Genomic DNA, 23,832 nt, shown 5'->3' on the forward strand with positions numbered 1-23,832 from the left:
AAAGAATATTTAATCAGAAGTGCTTGTTAACTCAGCAATCTACCTAGATTTAAATTTGCAGTGCACAATGTTTTTACCGTGCCCTGAGTCCAATGACACAGAAAAATAACTTTTATCCGTCTGTTAGTTAGGTGGGTGGCGGCGGCCATTTTATGCAAGCTCAGTGCACCAGGACAGCATATGTGCTTTTGTGATAGTCAAATCCTAGCTTGAAATACTGCAATAATAATCTGGGTTTAAAAAAAAAAAAAAAACATTTTTGGCAATATCCTACATGTGGTGCCTTTGCAGCATTTGTCAGTGTAAAAGAGAAGCTTTTAATACTTCAATAATTTTCTGGGTTTAAAAAATCACCCATTTTTTGCAAGACCCTACATCTGGGGTCTTTACAGCATTTGTCAATGTGAAATCCGATCTTAAAATACTGCAATAATTTTCTGGGTTTAAAAAACACCCATTTTTGGAAATACCCTACATCTGGGGACTATGCTGCATTTTTTAGTATGAAATACAAGCTTGAAATACTGCAATAATAATCTGGGATAAAAAATAATAATACATTTTTGGCAATATCCTACATCTGGTGCCTTTGCAGCCTTTGTCAGTGTGAAAGACAAGCTTGAAATACTTAAATAATTTTCTGGGTAAAATATTGCTGAATTTGCTGCATCTGCCAGTGTGAGTTACACGTGTTAGATACTGGTATTCTATTCTGTTATTAAAAGAAAACACCCATTTTGGCCAAAATACTGAATTTTGAAGCCTTTGCTACATCTGCTAGTGTGAGATACAAGCTTGAAATACTGCAATATTATTCAGGGTTTAAAAAAACAAAACAAATTTTTGGCAATAGCCTACATCTGGGGCTTATGCTGCATTTGTTAGTATGACATACAAGCTAGAAATACTGCAATAATATTTTGGGTTTAAAAAAACACATTTTGGGGAAAAAACTAAATTTTCAGCATTTGCTTCATCTGTCAGTGTGAGATACATGCGTTAGATACTGCTGTTCTAGTCTATTATTAAAAAACACCCATTTTGGGCCAAATACTAAATTTGCGGCCTTGGCTGCATCTGTCAGTGTGATAAACAAGCTTGAAATACTGCAATACATTTCAGAGTTTAAAAAAAAACACAAATTTTTTGGCAATACCCTAAATCTGGGGCTTATTCTGCATTTGTTAGTGTGACATATAGGCTAGAAATACTGCAATAATATTCTGTATTTAAAAAAAAAAAACACCCATTCCGTGCAAAACCTTCAGTGTTATTTGGTAAAAGAACACCCATTTTGGGCAAAAACTAAATTTGCAGCCTTTGCTGCATCTGTCAGTGTGAGATACAAACTTGAAATACTGCAATAATATTCTGGGTTTAAAAAAAAAACACCCATTCTGTGCAAAATACTTAATTTTGCAGACTTTGCTGTATCTGTCAGTGCGAGATACATGCGTTAGATACTGCTGTTCTATTCTGTTATTAAAAAAATGTAAAAAACGGTTGTGGTGCTGCTGGTGGAGCTCCTGTTGCATGGAGAGGACGTGGTCGATCTGTGCCAGCTACACGCACAAGTGAAACTCCTTCGTCAGGTGCGAGTAGGCGACAAAACCTTCAGTGTTATTTGGTAAAAGAACACCCATTTTGGGCAAAAAACTTAATTTTGCAGCCTTTGCTACATCTGTTAGTGTGAGATACAAGCTTTAAATACTGCAATAATATTTTGGGTTTAAAAAAACACACATTTTGGGGAAAAAATGAAATTTGTAGCCTTTGCTTCATCTGTCAGTGTGAGATACATGCGTTAGATACTGCTGTTCTATTCTGTTATTTAAAAAAAACATCAATTTTGGGCCAAATACTAAATTTGCGGCCTTGGCTGCATCTGTCAGTGTGAGATACAAGCTTGAAATACTGCAATAATATTTTGGGTTAAAAAAACACCCATTTTGGGCAATATCCTACATCTGGTGCCTTTGCTGCATCTTTCAGTATAAGATACATGCGTTAGATACTGGTGTTCTATTCTGTTATTTAAAAAAAAAACACCCATTTTGGGCAAAAAACTAAATTTGAAGCCTTTGTTGCATCTGTCAGTGTGAGATACATGCGTTAGAAACTGCTGTTATATTCTGTTATTTAAAAAATAAATAAAAAAACAGTTGTGGTGCTGCTAGTGGAGCTCCTGTTGCATGGAGAGGACGTGGTCGATCTGTGCCAGCTACACGCACAAGTGAAACTCCTTCCTCAGGTGCGAGTAGGCGACAAAACCTTCAGCGTTATTTGGTCGGGCCTTATGCTACTCTACGAATGGTGAGGCCAGAACAAGTACAGGTGATAGTAGATTGAGTTGCTGACAGTGCGTAACACCTTCACCACCCACTTCAGCACAGCCAGGGGTAAACGACAGCAGGCAGTTTTAAAGCTTATCTGTTTGGGGGATAAACCCCACACTGCGCAGGAGCTATAGAAAGGCCTTGAACAACAGACTGATGAGTGGTTGGTACCAGTGAGCCTCAAGCCCGGCCTGGTGGTGTGCGATAATGGGTGAAATCTTGTAGCAGCTCTAGAACTAGCCGGATTGACGCACATCCCTTGCCTGGTGCATGTGCTGAATTTGGTGGGGCAGAGTTTCCTTAAAAATTACTCCAACATGTCAGAGCTGCTGCATAAAGTGCGGGCAGTCTGTGTGCGCTTTCGGAGTTCTCACCCTGCTGCTGCTCGCCTGTCAACGCTGCAGCGTAACTTCGGCCTTCCCACTCACCGCCTCATATGCGACGTGCCCACAAGGTGGAACTCCACCTTGCACATGCTGGCCAAACTGTGCGAGCAGCAGCAGGCGATAGTGGAGTTTCAGCTGCAACACACACGGGTGAGTTGCTCTGTGGAACAGGACCACTTCACCACCAATGACTGGGCCTCCATGAGAGACCTGTGTTCCTTGTTGCGCTGTTTTGAGTACACCAACATGGCCAGTGCCGATAACGTCATTCTCAGCGTTACTATCCCACTTCTATGCCTCCTTGAAAAAACACTGCTAGCGATGATGGAAGAGGATGTGGCACAGGAGGAAGAGGGATAATTTTGTAGGGTTTCCGGCCAGTCATTCCCAAGTGGCTCCGAGGGTGGGTTCCTGCACCCACAAACACCAGGTACACAATTGTCCAGCCAGGGCACAGTTCGGGAGGATGACGAGGTGCAGGAAGAGGTGGAGGAGATGGAGGAGGAACCTTGTTTACAGCAGGGTGGCACCCAGACCATCTCATGGCCATCACTGGTGCGTGGCTGGGGGATACAAAGGACACAGATGATACACCTCCCACAAAGGATAGCTTTTTGTTGCCTCTGGGCAGCCTGGCACACATGAGCGATTACATGCTGCAGTGTCTCCGCAACGACCACCGAGTTGCCCACATTCTAACTTGTGCTAATACTGGGTGGCCACGCTGCTGGATCCCCGTTACAAGGACAACATACCGTCCTTAATTCCCTCACTGGAGCGCAATCGTAAGATGCACGAGTACAAGTGCACGCTGGTAGACACGCTGCTGGTGGCATTTCCACCTGACAGCAAGGGCACAGTGGAAGCACAAGGCAAAGGCAGAGGAAGAGGTCACCAATGCAGCTGGGGCACCGCCAACACCTCAGAAGGCAGGGTTAGCATGGCCGAAATGTGAAAAAGCTTTGTCAGCACGCCACAACGACCAGCTCCACCAGCTGATATGGTACGTCTTAGCAGGAGGCAAGATTTGAACAACATGGTGGAGTAGTATGTGTGCACACGCCTACACGTACTGAATGACGGGTCTGCCCCCTTCAACTTTTGGGTCTCTAAATTGGGCACATGGCCTGAGCTTGCCCTTTACCCCTTGGAGGTGCTGGCCTGCCCTGCAGCCAGTGTATTATCTGAATGTGTGTTTAGCACGGCAGGGGGCGTCATCACAGACAAGTGCAGCCGCATGTCCACAGACAAGCTCAAGTTCATTAAAATGTACCAGGCATGGATCCCACAGGACATGTCCGTACCTTGTGCAGAATAGACATGTATACTGGCCTTAACCAGCCATTGTTATACTACAGCACAATTGCTCATTCTTTTATTTTGGATATTTCACACTCTTTTAGAGTGTACATTAATAAAATATAATAATAATAATTAAAATAAAAAAACTGTGTTGGTTACCTCGTCCTCCTCCACTGCCGCTTCCACCTACACCGCTATGTCCACCGCCTCCTCAAACCCCTACTCCTTATGGAACTCCACCTCATAAATCAATATTTTTTTTTTTTATTTGTACGTATTTTATTTCATTTTATGTAATTTCACTACTTTGTCTGTTACATTTTCGGGTGATATTCACCAATTTTTGGGTGTGATGTACTTGTAATGACCGGCGTCATCAAGGGGAGGGAAAAGGGAAGGCCCTGCCCAAGGGAGAGGGAAAGGTGGTGATCACCTTGCGGCTGGCACCTGACTGCCCTGACGTCCCTAGACGGGTTCCTCATCCGTACGCCGATCACGTGCCTAAACCCTGGCTTTCCCTAAGATGAGCCCTAGGTAGTGAATGGGGCGGTGGGATCACTAGTCCGCACCACTGACACTAAGAGTAAAACACCAAGGAGAGGACAGACAATATAGACAAACATATAATCCCAGGTGGGCGACAACAGCAGACCACAAAGGCCCAACAGGGATCCGGAGGGTAACGTTCTGGAACAACAACCAGGGAATGCAGCAACACAGCTCCAGTGGGTCAGTATAGAAGTCCAGGCAGGAAGCTCTATATTTGGCAACCAGAGAAGTGGGAGAGGGGAATATAAGGAGGTTGGGAGTGCTGGACAAGGAACAGCTGAGGAGAAGGAGCTACGGATCACTGAGTGAGCCAAAAAGGGTTGAAAAGCAAACCCAGAAAGCTACCATAAAGAAAGCCCTATCCCTATCTTTCTACATAGAGCGCGCAGCCAACAGCTGCGACTTCCTGACCCCGGGTATAACGGAGTCAGGCGTGGTTCTTGACACCCTCGTGACAGTACTACTGCTATTCCTAGTAGACAGGTTTAAAATATATATATATTTGTTTGTTATATTTTTGGGTGAAATTTACCAATTTTTGGGTGTGATGTACCACTGCTATACCTAGTAGACAGGTAAAAAAAAAAATAAAAAAAAAAAAAAAAAATTGTCTGTTACATTTTCCGGTGAAAGTCGCCTATTTTTGGGTGTGATGTACCACTGGTATACCTAGTAGACAGGTTAAAAAAAAAATAATTGTCTGTTACATTTTCCGGTGAAAATTCACCAATATACCTAGTAGACAGGTTTAAAAAAATAATTGTCTATTAAATTTTCGGGTGAAATTCACCAATTTTTGGGTGAGATGTACCACTGCTATATCTAGTAGACAGGTAAAAAAAAAATAATAAAAATTTGGCTGTTACATTTTCAGGTGAAATTCACCAATTTTTGGGTGTAATATATCCCTCCTCTACCTAGTTGACAGCTTAATAAATTTCGATAATTTTTCTTTTACATTTTCAGGTGACAAAAAACTTTTTTTTTTCTGTCTTAGACCTCTGCTCTACTAAATAGACAGGTTAATAAATTTCTGTAATTTTTCTGTTACATTCTTGGGTTGACATTTGACAATTTGGACATGAATAAACCCCTGCTCTGCATAGGTGACAGGGAATAAAATTTAAGAAATTCTTCTTTCATTGATGCGCGCCACCTCCTTTCATTCAATGCTTAAACTTTAACAAGTTGTCCCACATTTGCGCTTCAATAACTTTACCCACATTTGCGCTTCAGTAATTTGTCCCACATTTGCGCCTCAATAACTTTTCCCATATTTCCACTCAATCCCAAAAAAAGTCATACATTTATCTCCCTTGGATGTGGTCTCTCTTTCTCACACTCCCTCTCGAAAGTGAAACCCTGATTCGCCGATAACCGTGATCAACATGGTAGGCTCAGAAAAGAACAGCAAAAGTTGATAGGGAAGATATCTAAATGGATGGTGGACACCACAGGGACTTGCGATCAGTCAGAAGTTATCTAGAGTCAACAAAGGGGCAGCAGGGCCTCTTCTGGCTAACGTTTACCAAAATACCACAGTGACATTCCCTATCATTTTTTATTAATCATTCCAATAACAGGGCATCTTTAGAGTCCTGTATTGTTATTTATCGTCACTACCTCCCTGAGTCGGGAGTGGGTAATTGCCGCGCACCCTGTCCTTAACTTGGAAGCTTATGCTTCAATACTTTGTCTCACATTTCCGCTCAATTACATTTAATTTCATCCATTGACCTCCCTTGCATGTGGTATCCTTTTCTCAGGCTCCCTTTCCGGCCTGGAACCCTGATTCCCCGCCACCTGTGATCACCATGGTAGGCGCATAAAAGAACATCAATAGAGCAGATATCAAATTGGATTGTGACCATCACGGGGGCGTGCAACATGGTGGGACAGTAAGTGCGCACACGCCCACATGAACTGACTGACAGGGGTCAGCCCCTGCAACTCCTGGGTCTCCAAATTGGGCACATGGCCTGAGCTGTGTATTGGTGCTGGCCTGCAGCCAGTGTATTGTCTGAATGTGTGTTTAGCACGACTGGAGGGGGTTATCACAGGCTATGTTTCCCAATGGTACCCGAATAAAAAAAAAGATAAAAAAAAAATTAAAACCAAGAAGCAGTGTAGGCTACCTCCTCCTCCTCCACCGCCGCTTCCACCTACACCGCCACATCCACCGCCTCCTCAACCTCCTACTCCATATGGACCTCGCCCTCCTAGATCAAGATTATTATTTTTTATTTTTACATATATTATGTTATTTAAAGTGATTTCTCTTTCCACATTTGTTTGCAGAGGACTTGCCATGCACTTAAACACTTTTTGATGCCATTTGCAGCCCTCTAGCCCTTTCCATGACATTTTTACAGCCTTTTGAGTGCACAAAAGTTCGGGTCCCCATTGACATCAATGGGGTTCGGGGTCAATTTTGGGTCAAGTTCGGATCCCGAACTCGAACTTTTTTGTGACGTTCGGCTGAACCCAAACATCCAGGTGTCCGCTCAACCCTAATCGTGACTGATAAGCACACTTGCCTAGCTCAAAACAGTGATGTGCCAATGTGCCAGTATCAAGTGCCTCTCTCCTTCCCCCCATGTGCCAGTGCCTCCTGCTCCTGCTCCCCCCTCCTTCTCCCCCCATGCTCCCCTCATGCTCCCCCCATGTGGCAGTAACAGTCCGGGAATTTTAAAAAGAAAAAAACAGTTATACTTACCTCCATGTCAGCGATGTGATGCAGGCCTCTTCCGGCCTGTGTCCCGCGCTGTATGTCCATATATGGAGTCAGTGCTTGTGTATTTCAGAAAAGTTTCTGCTGGGACTCGAACCCACAACCTTCTGCATTAGAGGCAAGGCACTTAACCACACAGCTATAAAATCTGCATAGCCACTGCCTGAAAAAATATGAGACCTCTACTGTAGACTCTGTCATAGCTTTTATAGCCAGTGTACATCCATACACATGACAGCTGCCCCAGCACACTCAGCTCTGCTATATCTCTATATGACAGCTACCCCAGCACACTCAGCACTGCTATATCTATACACATGACCGCTGCCCCAGTCCTGCTATATTGCTATATGTGAAAGCTGCCCCAGCACACCCAGCACTGCTACATCTATACACATAACAGCTGCCCCAGCACACCCAGCTCTACTATATCTATACACATAACAGCTACTCCAGCACACCCAGCTATGCTACATCTATACACATGAAAGCTGCCGCAGCACACTCAGCTCTACTATATCTTTATATATGACAGCTGCCCCGGCACACTCAGCTCTGCTATATCTCTATATATCTATCTACTGTATAGTAATACTTACAGATATATAGATATAGCAAAGCTGAGTGTGTAGGGGCAGCTGTCATGTGTATAGAGATATAGCAGAGCTGAGTGTGCTGGGGCAGCTGTCATGTGTATAGATGTAGCAGAGCTGGGTGTGCTGGGGCAGCTATCATATATAAAGATATAGCAGAGCTGAGTGTGCTGGTGCAGCTGTCATATAGAGATATAGCAGAGCTGAGTGTGCTGGGGCAGCTGTCATATAGAGATATAGCAGAGCTGGGTGTGTTGGGGCAGCTGTCATCTGTCTATAGATGTACACTGGCTTTAACAGCTAACAGAGTCTACAGTAGAAGTCTCAAATATAAGTCTGTAGCTGTAGGGTTTGAGTCCCAGCAGACACTCATCTCCCTCTCCTGCTGCAGCACAGGCAATCATCTGTATCACTGTCTGACTATGCCCGGGATTCGTCGGATTCAAATTTTGAAAATGAGGTTGGGATTCGAGTCCACAAATCCTTCAAATCCAGCAAGATTTGAAGGATTTGTGGATTCAACGGATTCGTTGTCCCACCTCTAATTATTTCTATTTACAAATATTTGAGTCTGCATTATTTTCCTTTTTATCATTATTTATATTATTGAACAGTAAATTATATGTACCCTGTGACGGACCCCCAGTACTCAGGAAGAGGATGTTCACCTCTGTATTCTTCCTTGTTCAGGAGATATTGCAAACCTGCTGATTTTTAGCTCCCAGTTTTCCCCAGTCACTGGTCGAGACTCACTGTAGGTGAAATAAAGTCTGCTTTATTGAGCAACTGCACAAACTTATATACAGAAAGTGATCAGATGAAATAAATCTCATCACATCCCCCTTCCCCCGTCCCAGACATTTTGTCTGCACCACACCACAGGGGTCCACCTGCTAAAATAGCTCCAGACAGTCCTAGCAGGAGCCTGGCCAAAATATCATTGTCCTGAACTCTTTCAGTGTACAATGGGAGATAAATAAGGGGACAGTCTTTTGATAACAATTTACACAGAATAACATAATTACACATATCCAACACCAATACACATTTAACTCAAACTGATGACCATGTTGTCACATAGCTCCCCCAAGTTAAAGGATGGAAGACCTGGTGATACCCTCTATGGGTCCACATGGGGATGTCCATGTTAGTTACCCTTCCAGTTCTGTTTGGCAAGATAGTCCATCAGCCATCGCATTGTGTTTCCCAGGCCGGTCTTAGATTGTGAAAGTGAACGGCTGTAGGGACAGGCTCCACTGCAACAGCCATCCATGTGCCGCGGACACCCAGTTCAACCAAACAAGGGGGATCTCCAAAATCCTAGGTACGTAATCGCTAGGAAGGAGGCTGGCCCTCAGATTTCTCCAGCAGCCTCAGTGACGGTTCAGTCCGTCACATATCCTATATAAAGTAATTCGACCCTAAATAAAAAATAAAAACTCCCTCTCTTATATTCATCGCTTTTTCCTTGCTACCCCTTGCCTACCAATGCTCCAAATGAGGCATTCCACATTGTGTCTTGACTACAGCCAGGATGTTGAACGTGTCAGCAACCAGGAGTGAATTCTCCTCAGAGAATATAAAGCCTAGGGATTAAGTAACAGAGAGTTATTGAGGTTTATACCTCACCCCTACATGGTGCCACTGTAGGCACTAGTCCTCCAGTGCCTAGGGAAAAATATGTCCCTGCTGCAGGAAGAAAGAGACACATAAGGTAAATTCAATGTTTAAGAAAGTTTGTGTCTCTAAAGTTGTGATTGGGCCAGACTTTTAGTCACGTACACAAGTTTTCATGCATTCATTGCATGTACTGGTTGGCATCTTGACAAGGTTAAGTGTGTTTATTTTTTTGTATTTTTTGTATTTTTTAAGTATTATTACAGTGGTTTGATGTGCTTTTGTTATAATTTGAGTTTTCTCTACAGATGCCCATAGTGTAAAATTTTCCGTGGCTATTGAAGGTACAAATTGTCCATTCATCTCTGACTATAAAGGGGTTAAAATATTTTCTTGGTGTGGTAAGACAAAAAAAATTACAAATGAGTTGCTAATGTTACATTTATGTATTATGTTTTATTGGCATAGTCTGAATCAGGAAAAGTCTCCGCTAGCTTGGAGCAATGCATATGATTATAATTAGGGTCACCTTGGATGTACAGTCTGGTTATACCCAGTGGGAGGAGTAAATGAGTAAGTTTTAAACATAATTATGAAACATTAAAAGAGTGTGTTTTTTTTTTTTTTTTGGGGGGGGGGGGGGTTCCTGGTATGATAAGGAATTCTATTATGAATGGTGTATAGAAATGTATGATAATGTATCTTACTTTCTCAATTAGTCATCAAAGCAAAGGCTAATATTGACAGTGTATCCACAACTATAATCTAATAATTGCCATAAAGGTTTTCTTATATACCAGTCATGATGCATATACAATTTTAGTGGTGGAAACTAAAAATATTAATAATAACTTTACATATACAGCATATTATATATATATATATATATATATATATATATATATTTTAAATCTGTTGTTGAAACACATTATATTATTCTCATGAGTATAATATGGTTACTAGTCTACAATATTAAACCACAAGCTGAATTCCTGTTGTTATATATACTATAAGAAAAACACTTTACATTGATTTTGAATTAATGAGATACATTTACTGTAAGTTAATTTGTTAATCTCTGAGTGAAAAATCCATCAGCTATGAAAAGTATGTCAGTAACTTGTCAGTATGCGAAAGTACATTTCAATTACAAATCATGTACTTGCTGAAAATCTCGGCGGCAGAGCAAGTCATTATTATGCCATAATTAACATTTTCCCTATAGATTGTGTGAAGAAACAATACACTTTGTTGATGGGAAAACTGGAAATTACCATAAATTTCTTAATAGAAATTAAGGGGTGAAGTAGTATTGTCTTATGGATATTAAGCATGACAAAACAATGTTTTAATTCATTTACTTATAAATATGCTGTGTATTAAAACAGCCAATAGCAACAAGACACACTTGTATTTGTACCCTTTACCTGGTTGCCTCCACAAGCGCTTGACACCATCTGAACCAAATAAGTTTATCTGGGTCTCATCAGACCACAGGTCATGGTTACAGTAATCCACGTCTTTAGTTTACTTGCCTTCAGCAAACTGTTAGCGTGCTGTCTTGAGCATCATCTTTAGAAGAGGCTTCCTTCTGGGACGCCAGCCATGAAGACCAATTTGATACAGTGTGCGGCGTATGGTCCGAGCACTGACAGGCTGTCCCCCTCCCCATCCCTTTAACCTTCTCAGCAATGCTGGCAGCACTCATACTTCTAGCCGAGGCGAGGACTGTTCTGAGTGGAACCTGTATTGTTAAATTGCTGTATGGTCTTGGCCACCATGCTGCAGCTCAGTTTCAGGCTGTTGGCAATCTTCTTATAGCCTAGGCCATCTTTATGTAGAGCAGCAAATTTTTTTTCCAGATCCTCAGAGAGTACTTTGCCATGAGGTTCCATGTTGAACTTCCAGTGACCGGTATGAGAGAGTGTGAGAGCGATAACAACCAAATTTAACACACCTGCTCCCCATTCACACCTGACACCTTGTAACACTAATGAGTCACATGGCACCGAGGAGAGAAAATGGCTAATTGTTGAGTTATTTTGAGGGCACACCAAATTTACACTATAATTTACTATACAAACTATACACTGACTACTTTACATTGTATCAAAGTGCCATATCTTCAGTGTTGTCCCATGAAAATATATAATGAAATATTTACAAAAATGTGAAGGGTGGACTTCTGTGAGATACTGTGTGTGTATATATATATATATATATATATATATATACAGTATATATACACTCACCTAAAGAATTGTTAGGAACACCTGTTCTATTTCTCATTAATGTGATTATCTAGTCAACCAATCACATGGCAGTTGCTTCAATGCATGTAGGGTTGTGGTCCTGGTCAAGACAATCTCCTGAACTCCAAACTGAATGTCAGAATGGGAAAGAAAGGTGATTTAAAGGGGTTATCCCATCTTAGACAATGGGGGCATATCGCAAGGATATGCCCCCATTGTCTGATAGGTGAGGGTCCCACCGCTGGGACCCGCACCTACAAGGAGAACGAAGCAGAGAAAGTGGAGGAGGGCGCACTGCGCATGCGCAGCCGCCCTCCGTTCATTTCTATGGAGCCGCCGAAAATAGCCGAGCGCTGGCTCGGCTATTTCCGTCGGCCCCATAGGAATTGAATGGGAGCGTTGGACGGTGTATGTGCGGTGCGCTCCCATTCACTTCAATGGGAGAGGCGGGGAGCTGTGCCTGGTGGTGGTCGGACCCTGGGAAACCCAGGGTCCTCCAGCCACAACTCTCCCCGGCTCTGTTCTCGTTGTAGGTGCGGGTCCCAGAGGTGGGACCCGCACCTATCAGACAATGGGGGCATAACCCCTTTAAGCATAACCCCTTTAAGCAATTTTGAGCGTGGCATGGTTGTTGGTGCCAGACGAGCCGGTCTGAGTATTTCTCTCAGTTACTGGGATTTTCACGCACAACCATTTCTAGGGTTTACAAAGAATGGTGTGAAAAGGGAAAAACATCCAGTATGCGGCAGTCCTGTGGGCGAAAAAATGCTTTGTTGATGCTAGAGGTCAGAGGAGAATGGGTCGACTGATTCAAGCTGATAGTGTCATGGAACCATGAACCAGACGTACAACAAGAGATAAGTGGAAATAAGAAGGCTTTATTGAAAATCAAGCTGTAAGGCAAAAGTCCAAACGGATGGCTAAACCGAAGCAGGGTCTTGCGAGGCCAGAGGTCAGGAACCAGAAGGGTAGTCAGATGAAGCCTGGATCAGGAACCAGCAGGGTAGTCAGACGAAGCCTGGATCAGGAACCAGCAGGGTAGTCAGATGAAGCCTGGATCAGGAACCAGCAGGGTAGTCAGACGAAGCCAGGATCAGGAACCAGAAGCAGCAGCAGTCTTAGAAGCATGTGAACACAAGAGGACCAAGCAAGGAACTGAAGCCACAGACCTCCTATATATATGAGCTAGGCATCCAGCTCCTCCCAGTGGGAAGGAGAAGCCGCAGGGTGGGAGGCTACAAGAAACCCAGAAACCAAGATGGCCACCAGCACATGTCAAACGAAGGAGAACAGCAAGAAGGTAAGACCATGACAGTACCTCCCCCTCAAGGGCCCCTCCTCCGCGGAGTAAAGAACGGTTTCTGAGGGAAGCGTGCGTGGAAGGCTCGGAGCAAGGCAGGAGCATGGACATCTGCGGAGGGAACCCAGGAACGCTCCTCTGGACCATAACCACGCCAATGGACCAAAAACTGCACCCGACCACGGACCAGGCGTGAGTCCAGGATATTGCTCACCTCATACTGCTCACGATTGCCCACTTGGACCGGACGAGGCCGAGGAACCGAGGAAGTGAAACGATTGCACACCAGTGGCTTCAACAGGGAGACATGAAACACGTTGGAGATCCGCATGCCAGGAGGAAGCGCAAGGGCATAGGCTACCGGGTTTACCCTGCGAAGCACTCGGAAGGGACCAACAAAGCGAGGCGCCAGCTTGGGAGTGGGCACTCGAAGGTTGAGGTTGCGGGTGGACAACCATACGCGGTCTCCGACCTGGTAGGAAGGAGCGGGCGCTCGTCTGCGATCAGCCTGGAGTCTCTGGCGCTGCGCAGAGACCTCAAGGGACCTCTGGATCTGTACCCAAGAAGCACGTAGGACGGAAAGGTGATCCTCCACAGCCGGAATATCCTGGGGAGAGAATACCTCCGGTAACACGGCAGGTTGGAACACATAATTGGCCATGAAGGGAGACGTCCCAGCGGAAGAGTTCACCGCCGTGTTCCTGGCAAACTCAGCCCTAGGCAGGAGGTCAACCCAGTTGTCCTGGTGATCGGAGACATAGCAACGAAGGAATTGCTCCAAGGCCTGATTGGATCGTTCTGCGGCCCCATTGGATTGAGGGTGGTAGGCCGAGGAGAAAGAGAGATGAATCCCCAACTGGGAGCAAAAGGCGCGCCAGAACCTGGACACAAACTGACTCCCCCGATCCGACACAATCTCCTTGGGCAAACCGTGCAATCGGAAGACCTCCCTGGCAAAAATCGAGGCCAACTCTTGTGCAGAGGGTAACTTCTTAAGAGGAACACAGTGGCACATTTTGGAAAACCGATCCACAATCATGAGAATGACCGTATGGCCTCGGGATGCAGGGAGGTCCACAATGAAATCCATCCCCAGGTGTGACCATGGACGCTCCCCGGTGGCTATGGGTTGCAAAAGGCCCAACGGAAGGTGCCGAGGGGACTTACTCTGGGCACAAACGGAGCATGCCGCTACATATGCGGCGATGTCGGAACGTAGAGAAGGCCACCAGAACAGACGTGAAACAGCCCAGGACAGCTGATTCTTTCCAGGATGCCCCGCGGCCTTGGAGTTATGATAGATTCGCAACAACCGAGTGCGCAACTCCTCAGGCACAAAACATCTGCCGTTGGGTCTCCCAGAGGGAGCACCAGATTGAGCCGCCAAAATCTGCTCACCCAGGGGAGAGGTCAGGCTGGTACGAATAGCGGCCAGGATCTGATTCGGAGGTATGACCGAAGTCGGAATCGACTCCTCCCCGGACAGCTCGGAGTACTGCCGTGATAAGGCATCTGCTCTGATGTTCTTGGAACCGGGTAGGTAGGAGACCACGTAATTAAAACGTGACAAGAACAGAGCCCATCTGGCCTGACGTGGTGTCAATCTCCTGGCCTCTGGCCTCAGAGAGGTAGGTCAGATTCTTGTGGTCCGTCAGGATGAGAACCGGAACCACCGAGCCCTCGAGCAAGTGCCTCCATTCTTTAAGGGCCTGCACGATGGCCAATAACTCCCTGTCACCAATCTGATAGTTGCACTCCGCGGAAGACAGTTTCCGGGAGTAAAACCTACAAGGAAGCAGAGGACCCTCTGGTGTTCTACGCTGAGACAGAAGGGCGCCTACTCCCGTCTCAGACGCGTCCACCTCGAGGACAAAAGGCAACCCAGGGTTGGGATGCGACAGAATCGGAGTCGACACAAAGGCGGACTTTAGAGCCTCAAAAGCTCGGATGGCCTCGAGCGGCCAGACCTGGGGATTACTGCCCTTCCTGGTCAGATCCGTGAGAGGCTTGGCTAGCATGGAAAAGTCCCTGATGAACTTCCGATAATAATTGGCGAAGCCCAAAAAGCGCTGCAGGGCACGAAGACCACTGGGCTGGGGCCACTGTAAGACAGCCGAAACCTTCTCAGGATCCATGGAGAACCCCTCAGCGGAAATGATGTAACCTAAGAAGGTTACCTGGGATCGGTGAAATTCGCATTTCTCAAGCTTACCGAACAGCTTGTTCTCTCGTAACCGTTGCAACACTCGTCTGACATCCAGAATGTGGGCCTCCATGGATTCAGAATATACCAAGATGTCATCCAAATAGACCACCACACACTGCTGCAACAGGTCACGGAAAACATCGTTGATGAATTCCTGGAAGACTGCGGGCGCATTGCACAACCCAAAGGGCATAACCAAGGATTCATAATGACCGGATCCTGGTGTTAAACGCGGTCTTCCACTCATCGCCCGCCTTGATCCTTACCAGGTTATATGCCGCCCTCAGGTCGAGTTTGGTGAAGACCGTGGCCCCTTTGAGGCGATCGAACAGCTCGGAAATCAAGGGTATCGGGTAAGCGTTCTTGATCGTGATGCGATTGAGACCCCTGTAATCGATGCAAGGCCTCAACTCACCGCCCTTCTTTTTCACAAAGAAAAATCCAGCCCCTGCCGGGGACGAGGATTTGCGAATGTGTCCGCATGAAAGCGCCTCCCTTACGTACTCCTCCATGGCCTCATTCTCCGCTACCGACAGTGGATAGACTTTGCCACGAGGAGGAACGGCACCAGATTGTAACTCTATGGCACAATCGTATGGGCGGTGCGGAGGTAGGGCAACCGCACGCACCTTATCGAATACATCCCGGTACTCCTCGTATTCAGGAGGCAACAGAGAGTCCGAGGAAGTACACAGCAACTTGACAGGCCCATGGATGCAACTAGCCCCACACTGCGGTGACCACGAGAGGATCTCGGCCGATCTCCAATCGAAAGTCGGATTATGCTTCTGGAGCCAGGGGTACCCCAAGACCACCGAGTAGTGTGGAGACGAAATAACCTGGAGACAGACCGACTCTCTGTGAACGGCACCAATGGCCATCCCCACTGGAAGGGTCTCCTGAGTCACGTGTGGCGGCAGAAGGGGTCTGCCGTCTATCGCCTCAAGAGCCAGTGGGGAACCTCGAGGCTGCAGAGGAATGGAATTGGCGGCAGCGAACACACTATCAATGAACAAACCACCAGCACCAGAGTCCACCAACGCCTGGGTCGTCACCGAGCCCCCGACCCAGGAGAGGACAACAGTAATCAGTGGTTTGTCAACACGGGAAACCGGGGACGAGGAGACTCCACCCAAGATCTGCCCCCGACAGGATCTCAGGTGCGAGCGTTTCCCGGACGGTTCGGGCATGCCAACCGAAAATGCCCACCGAGACCACAGTACATGCATCGGCCCTCGCGTCTCCGGAGTACCCTCTCCCCCTCGGACAGGCGAGCAAACCCCAGCTGCATGGGTTCACCCCCAGACAAGTCATCCCCAGGAGGCGTGGGAGGAGAGGGAGGCACGGGTGGGACAGCAAACGTAGGCGCCAATCTGTTAGAAGACCTCCGCAGGCTCTCCTTAAAGGAAGGTCTCTCCCTGAGTCTGGTGTCAATCAAAATCAGGAAAGAAATAAGAGACTCGAGCTCCACTGGTAGGTCCTTAGCTGCAACCTCATCCTTCAAGGCATCCGAGAGACCATGAGAGAAAGCAGCGACCAGAGCCTCATTATTCCAGCCCACCTCTGCTGCCAGGGTACGAAACTCAATGGCGTATTCAGCTACGGATCGTGAACCCTGTCTGATGGACATAAGGAGCCTCGCAGCAGAGGCAGCACGAGTCGGCACATCGAATACCTTCCGAAGAGTAGCAACAAAACCGGAAAACTCGGCAACCACCGGATTGTTGTTCTCCCATAAAGGGCTGGCCCAGGCCAAGGCCTTGTCCGAGAGCAGCGAGATCAAGAAGCCCACCTTTGATCTCTCAGTAGGAAAGGCATGTGGCAGCAACTCGAAATAAATGCCCACCTGGTTAAGGAAACCTTGGCACTGAGTTGGCTCTCCCCCAAAGCGCTGTGGAAGGGGGGCAGAACCGGTCATACCCCGAAACACCGCAGGCGCAGCAAAAGGGGTCGGGGTAGACTCTGGCGCAACAACCGGAGCGGCAGTAGGAGCGGGCCCAGGAGCGACAACCGACCCATCGGCAACGGAAGCTAAATGAGCCGTGCGTTCAAGCAGGGTTTGCAACGCCACAGCGAACCGACCCAACAGGTGATCCTGCTGATCAAGTCTGGCAACCAGCGTAGGTAGCGAGGATGGCCCTGTACCGTCAGAATTCATGGCTTGGTCCTAATGTCATGGAACCATGAACCAGACGTACAACAAGAGATAAGTGGAAATAAGAAGGCTTTATTGAAAATCAAGCTGTAAGGCAAAAGTCCAAACGGATGGCTAAACCGAAGCAGGGTCTTGCGAGGCCAGAGGTCAGGAACCAGAAGGGTAGTCAGATGAAGCCTGGATCAGGAACCAGCAGGGTAGTCAGACGAAGCCTGGATCAGGAACCAGCAGGGTAGTCAGATGAAGCCTGGATCAGGAACCAGCAGGGTAGTCAGACGAAGCCAGGATCAGGAACCAGAAGCAGCAGCAGTCTTAGAAGCATGTGAACACAGGAGGACCAAGCAAGGAACTGAAGCCACAGACCTCCTATATATATGAGCTAGGCATCCAGCTCCTCCCAGTGGGAAGGAGAAGCCGCAGGGTGGGAGGCTACAAGAAACCCAGAAACCAAGATGGCCGCCAGCACATGTCAAACGAAGGAGAACAGCAAGAAGGTAAGACCATGACAGATAGAAGAGCAACATTGACTGAAATAACCACTTGTTACAACCGAGGTATGCAGCAAAGCATTTGTGAAGCCACAACACGCACAACCTTGAGGCGGATGGGCTACAACAGCAGAAGACCCCACCGGGTACCACTCATCTCCACTACAAATAGGAAAAAGAGGCTACAATTTGCACAAGCTCACCAAAATTGGACTGCTGAAGACTGGAAAAATGGTTTCTTGAACATGACAATGAGTTCACTGTACTAAAATGGCCCCCACAGTCACCAGATCTCAACCCAATAGAGCATCTTTGGGATGTGGTGGAACGGGAGCTTCGTGCCCTGGATGTGCATCCCTCAAATCTCCATGAACTGCAAGATGCTATCCTATCAATATGGGCCAACATTTTTAAAGAATGCTATCAGCACCTTGTTGAATCAATGCCACGTAGAATTAAGGCAGTTCTGAAGGCAAAAGGGGGTCCAACACCATATTAGTATGGTGTTCCCAATAATTCTTTAGGTGAGTGTATATATATAAAGACGGACATAAATATGTGTGTATGTATGTTCCGCCATCACTCAAACACAACCATCGATTCCTTTTTAAGGTCTTTTTATTGATTTTGTATCAAGAGTTACTTATACATCAGCTACAAAACAAATGTATAGTATAGACACATTACAATGCTTCATAGAGCGTTAAGAAGTCCAGTACAAATGGGCTTAATAAGGAAAGCTGACAATACAACAATAGCATGGTATACAGATGAGATTAAGGACAGTGCACAGCCAAAGCTCTTTTTCATATCATGTAGAAGAATATATCTATAAAAAAAGGAGCTAGTGACTGGTTCCTTTACTTGTCCTGACGACAGAACCATAGTTGATTCCTATTCATTGTACAGACCTTAGAAAATGTGATACAGTATTAGGAGACAAGCTCCAAAACAGTAACCAAAGTCAAAACTTAAACTCTCCATAGGAATGGAGTTGAGGCAAAATGAACAAACAAGGACAGAGGGTGTGGGGAGGGGAGGGGATTGAGGGGAGGTGTGGAAGGAAGATCTTCTGATTTTCGTGTCCATAGCGATCCCAGGTAATACGGTAGGACCAATAAGTTAGTCAGGCAACCAGCAGTGTTATAGGGGTGAGATTTACATGTATTTGTTCTATGACCGTGGGAATTAAATATCTGACCTACTCCTGCATAAGTGTTAGTGGAAAGCAGCTTCCTTGAACTATATGTGTGTTTTGTTGGCTTTCCAGGTTACCCAGAGTAAAGGCCCCTGATTACCTTGGCTTTTTTTCATCATAAATCTATCAAGGTCAGACTGTGATAGGGAGGGAACGTTGGGCTGCTTGTGAGAGTCTTGATAAGCCCCCCTGTATCTGCCCCCTTTAACCATATGTGCGTATGATCAAGCTCCTGTTGCGGCTTTACTCACTACTTCATCAGTTTTGAGGGTTCACCACATAGTTATTTCTAAAGACAGAGATGTCCAACTTTAACAGGCTTTATATCATGCGCTAGACTTACGTCCAGTGAGGAAACTAATGTCTGAGGATTGTATTTCTACAGAGCTGGCCTGTAACGAATTGGGTCGGTGGCCCTTTAAATATGTGGCTTGGAGAAAAGGCATCTGAGAGATAATATTATATCCCAAAAGACCCAGCAGTACTGCTTGGATTAATTTAGTTTAATACATTAGCTTCTGCACAGCAGTAAAGGATGGCAACGTGGGGAAATCTATGTTGTGCTTAATAAAGCGATAGCTGGCCGTGAGGGGGTCTAGGAGTCTGTAAGTCTCTAGACCTTCTGATCTTCCGGAACCAACCATTTATTGTACTATTTTAGGCTGGGAGGTCCTGTATGGCCCAGGTCGTCTAGCTCCGAATTTTGGTATATTACATCTTGGGAGCCGACACTCCAAGATGGCGGTGTCACGGTCCTTACAACTGTTCTGGTAAGTTGTTATGTCTGCCTAAACGGCTCGGACCTGGCGTTGGACGGTAACATACTTTGCGCAGTTTCGGTGGCTGTGTAAGACTTGAGCCGATCTTAATAGCGTACGGCTAAATGCACCAATACAGGCAGCGCTCCGATCAAAATCTAGGCTGTGGATTTGTCCTACACACCAGGCCTCGGTTGTAATTCGGCACAGGAGCTGTTCTTTAGCCTCAGAATGGCCTCGTTCTGGGGCAGGTGATGTTAATTGCCTCAATAACTTATAACTGAGGTCTTCTGAATAAGTATTTAGGGCAGATGGCGCAGGATTTTGTCAGTCAGACAAAGGTGAGAGACGTCCTTCTCAGTCAGCGCCTAGTCACGCCCCCTGCAACCATTGATTTCAATGAAACTTGGTATACACATCCCTTGCCACTTGGAAAGAAATCTTGTGGGGGTCACAGCTCTCTAGGATGTACTGTTCCTGAGATATTCCCAAAAAATTACCTACATTAGCCAATAGAAGCCTGCAAGTCTTTCTCTTCATATCCCAACTGCCATGCACACGGTCATATGTCTCTTAACAGTCAATAGAAGCTTGCAGGCCCTTAGTCTTCACATACACGCAGTTTTACTACAGGTTTCCATAACAACCCAGCCATTTTTCTTCACTGCTGTAGGTCAGCTTTAGGCTAGGGCCATTAATGACGCACCAATGTCGCGCAACAATTTTTATAATGATAGTCTATGGTGTTGCACTGCGACAGGTCACATGCTGCGGCTGCGATGCGACAGTCACAGAAAAATCCATCTTGGATAGATTTTTTGCAACTGTCGTGTCGCAGTCCCTAAATGTCGCAGTGCAACACCATAGCCTATCATTATAAAAGTTGTCAAAATGTCACGTCACACATGTCATCGTGTAGCTCTAGCATTAAAGGGGAAGGGCACTATGGAGGTCACTGTTAAAGAGGCGTTCACTGTGGATGTTACTGTCATAGAGGCAGGCCGCTGTGGAGGTCACTGTTAAAAGGGGAGGACACTGTGGATGTCACTGTTAAGGGGTCAGGGACCACTATTAAAGGGGCAACTGCTGCGGAGATCAATGTTAAGGCAGCAGGGTACTATGAGGTCACTGTTAAGGCAGTGGGGTACTGTGGAGGTCACTGTTAAGGGGGCGGGCCCCTGAGGAGGTCACTGTCAAGGGAGTAAGGTGCTGTGAAACTCACTGTTAAAGGGAGTCTGTCACCACATTTTAGCATGTTAGACCGTTAAAATAGGGTTATGTGATCCAGCCAGAACATAAAAACGGTATCTTTGTGGTAGAAAACGGACTTTTCAATTTGCAGAAAACGAACTTATAAGATTATCTTCTGAGCCCTCTCAAGTGCCCAGGGCGGTCTCTCAATCCTCGGAGCCCAGGCAGGCACCTTCTAAACGGCTGATAACTCCGCCCTCCGTGCGCCTCTGCCCGCCCGTTTACTCCCCTCCCCTGTCCCTTTCCACTGCGGCTGTGCGTTACAAATCGTAGCGGGCGCATGCGCAATGCGATGCCCGCTCCTGGCAGGGCATCGCAATACCTATTGCGCATGCGCCGGCTAATCCTGCAGATTTTGCGCCGTTTAGCCGGCGCATGCGCAATAGGTATTGCGATGCCCTGCCAGGAGCGGGCATCGCATTGCGCATGCGCCCGCTACGATTTGTACCGCACAGCCGCAGTGGAAAGGGACAGGGGAGGGGAGTAAACGGGCGGGCAGAGGCGCACGGAGGGCGGAGTTATCAGCCGTTTAGGAGGTGCCTGCCTGGGCTCCGAGGATTGAGAGACCGCCCTGGGCACTTGAGAGGGCTCAGAAGATAATCTTATAAGTTCGTTTTCTGCAAATTGAAAAGTCCGTTTTCTACCACAAAGGTACCGTTTTTATGTTCTGGCTGGATCACATAACCCTATTTTAACGGTCTAACATGCTAAAATGTGGTGACAGACTCCCTTTAAAGGGGTGGGCTGGTGTGAAGGTCAAAATTAAGGGGATGGGCTGCTGTGGAGGTCCCATTTTAAAGTGGCGGGGTACTGTGGGGGGGTCAGTGTTAAGACGTGGGGACTGTGGAATTCACTTTTAAAGGGGCGAGGTGCTGTAGAGGTCACTGTTATGGTGGATACTGTCGATATCTTTTAACGAGAAACACAAACATTAAATGAAATAAATGAAATGTACCTGTGCAAAGCGGGGTACTTCTGCTAGTATATATATATACAGTCATGTGAAAAAATGAGGACACCCTTTGAAAGCATGTGGTTTTTTGTAACATTTTTAATAAAAGGTTATTTCATCTCCGTTTCAACAATACAGAGAGATTAAAGTAATCCAACTAAACAAAGAAAACTGAAGAAAAGTCTTTTCAAGATCTTCTGTAAATGTCATTCTACAAAAATGCCTATTCTAACTGAGGAAAAAGATAGGACACCCTCACATGTATTCCCTCTTAAATTGGCTCAGATCTCACACAGGTATATCACACCAGGTGCACATAATTAGTAGATCGTTACTCTGCATGTTGAATGAGGCTTGCCCTATTTAAACCTCAGACATTTAGTTTGGTGTGCTCCTGACTGTTGAAGTGAGAGTGAGCACCATGGTGAGAGCAAAAGAGCTGTCAGAGGACTTCAGAAAAAAGATTGTAGCAGCCTATGAGTCTGGGAAGGGATTTAAAAAGATCTCAAAAGATTTTGAAATCAGCCATTCCACTGTCCGGAAGATAGTCTACAAGTGGAGGGCTTTCAAAACAACTGCCAACATGCCCAGGACTGGTCGCCCCAGCAAGTTCACCCCAAGAGCAGACCGCAAGATGCTAAAAGAGGTCTCCAAAAACCCTAAAGTGTCATCTCGAGAACTACAGCAGGCTCTGGCTACTGTTGATGTAGAAGTACATGCCTCTACAATCAGAAAGAGACTGTACAAGTTTAACTTGCATGGGAGGTGTGCAAGGAGGAAACCTTTGCTTTCCAAGAGAAACATCGAGGCCAGACTGACATTTGCCAGAGATAAAGTTGACAAAGACCAGGACTTCTGGAATAATGTTCTTTGGACAGATGAGTCCAAAATTGAATTATTTGGACACAACAGCAGAGGACATGTTTGGCGTAAACCAAACACAGCATTCCAAGAAAAGAACCTCATACCAACTGTGAAGCATGGAGGTGGAAGTGTCATGGTTTGGGGCTGCTTTGCTGCAGCAGGACCTGGTCAGCTCACCATCATAGAATCCACGATGAATTCTACTGTGTATCAGAAGGTGCTTGAAGAACATGTGAGACCATCAGTTAGAAAATTAAAGCTGAAGCGGAACTGGACCATATTATTTACAGAAGATCCACTGGACCCAGGAGATCAATATTTATTATCCAATGGTCAAATGACCAGTAATACCTGTTTTAGGTCAGATTTTAAAATATAGCTTTTATTATTATTTATTAGAATAATTTTCCCCACATGTAATACAATACAAAACGAAACAAAACAAGAAACAACTCTATTGAGAGTCTTTTAAAATGTATCTGTCAGGGATAGTCTCCTTGGGGTATTTATGGTATTGTATCAATACCTATTTACCGGATAATTATCCTTCCAGGAATGATAGATATCTCAAGTAGGTGCACTTCAAAGGGTTAACTTCACCCTTGATAGTGCCCTGGTGTTATATACCACCAGGTTGCTCTGTCATTCGGCGATGTACGCGGTCTGCTGTTGATAGCACTCAGTGTTTATTAAAGCCGTGTGTCTGCTTGTTTCTGCTTTGTATCTATTTTCAGCACGACTCGCTACATCTATACCCTCAAGGTCATAATCCAGAGCGTACTGCGTCTGCAGACCGCAGTGCTGTGGATAAACTACCCTAACATATATTTAAAATTTATCACGACGAAGCTCCCCCGACATGTTTCACCGCTCGCGCGGCTTCTTCAGGGGGAT

This window comes from Bufo gargarizans, chromosome 5 (assembly GCF_014858855.1).
Source record: "Bufo gargarizans isolate SCDJY-AF-19 chromosome 5, ASM1485885v1, whole genome shotgun sequence".
Lineage (NCBI taxonomy): Eukaryota > Metazoa > Chordata > Amphibia > Anura > Bufonidae > Bufo > Bufo gargarizans.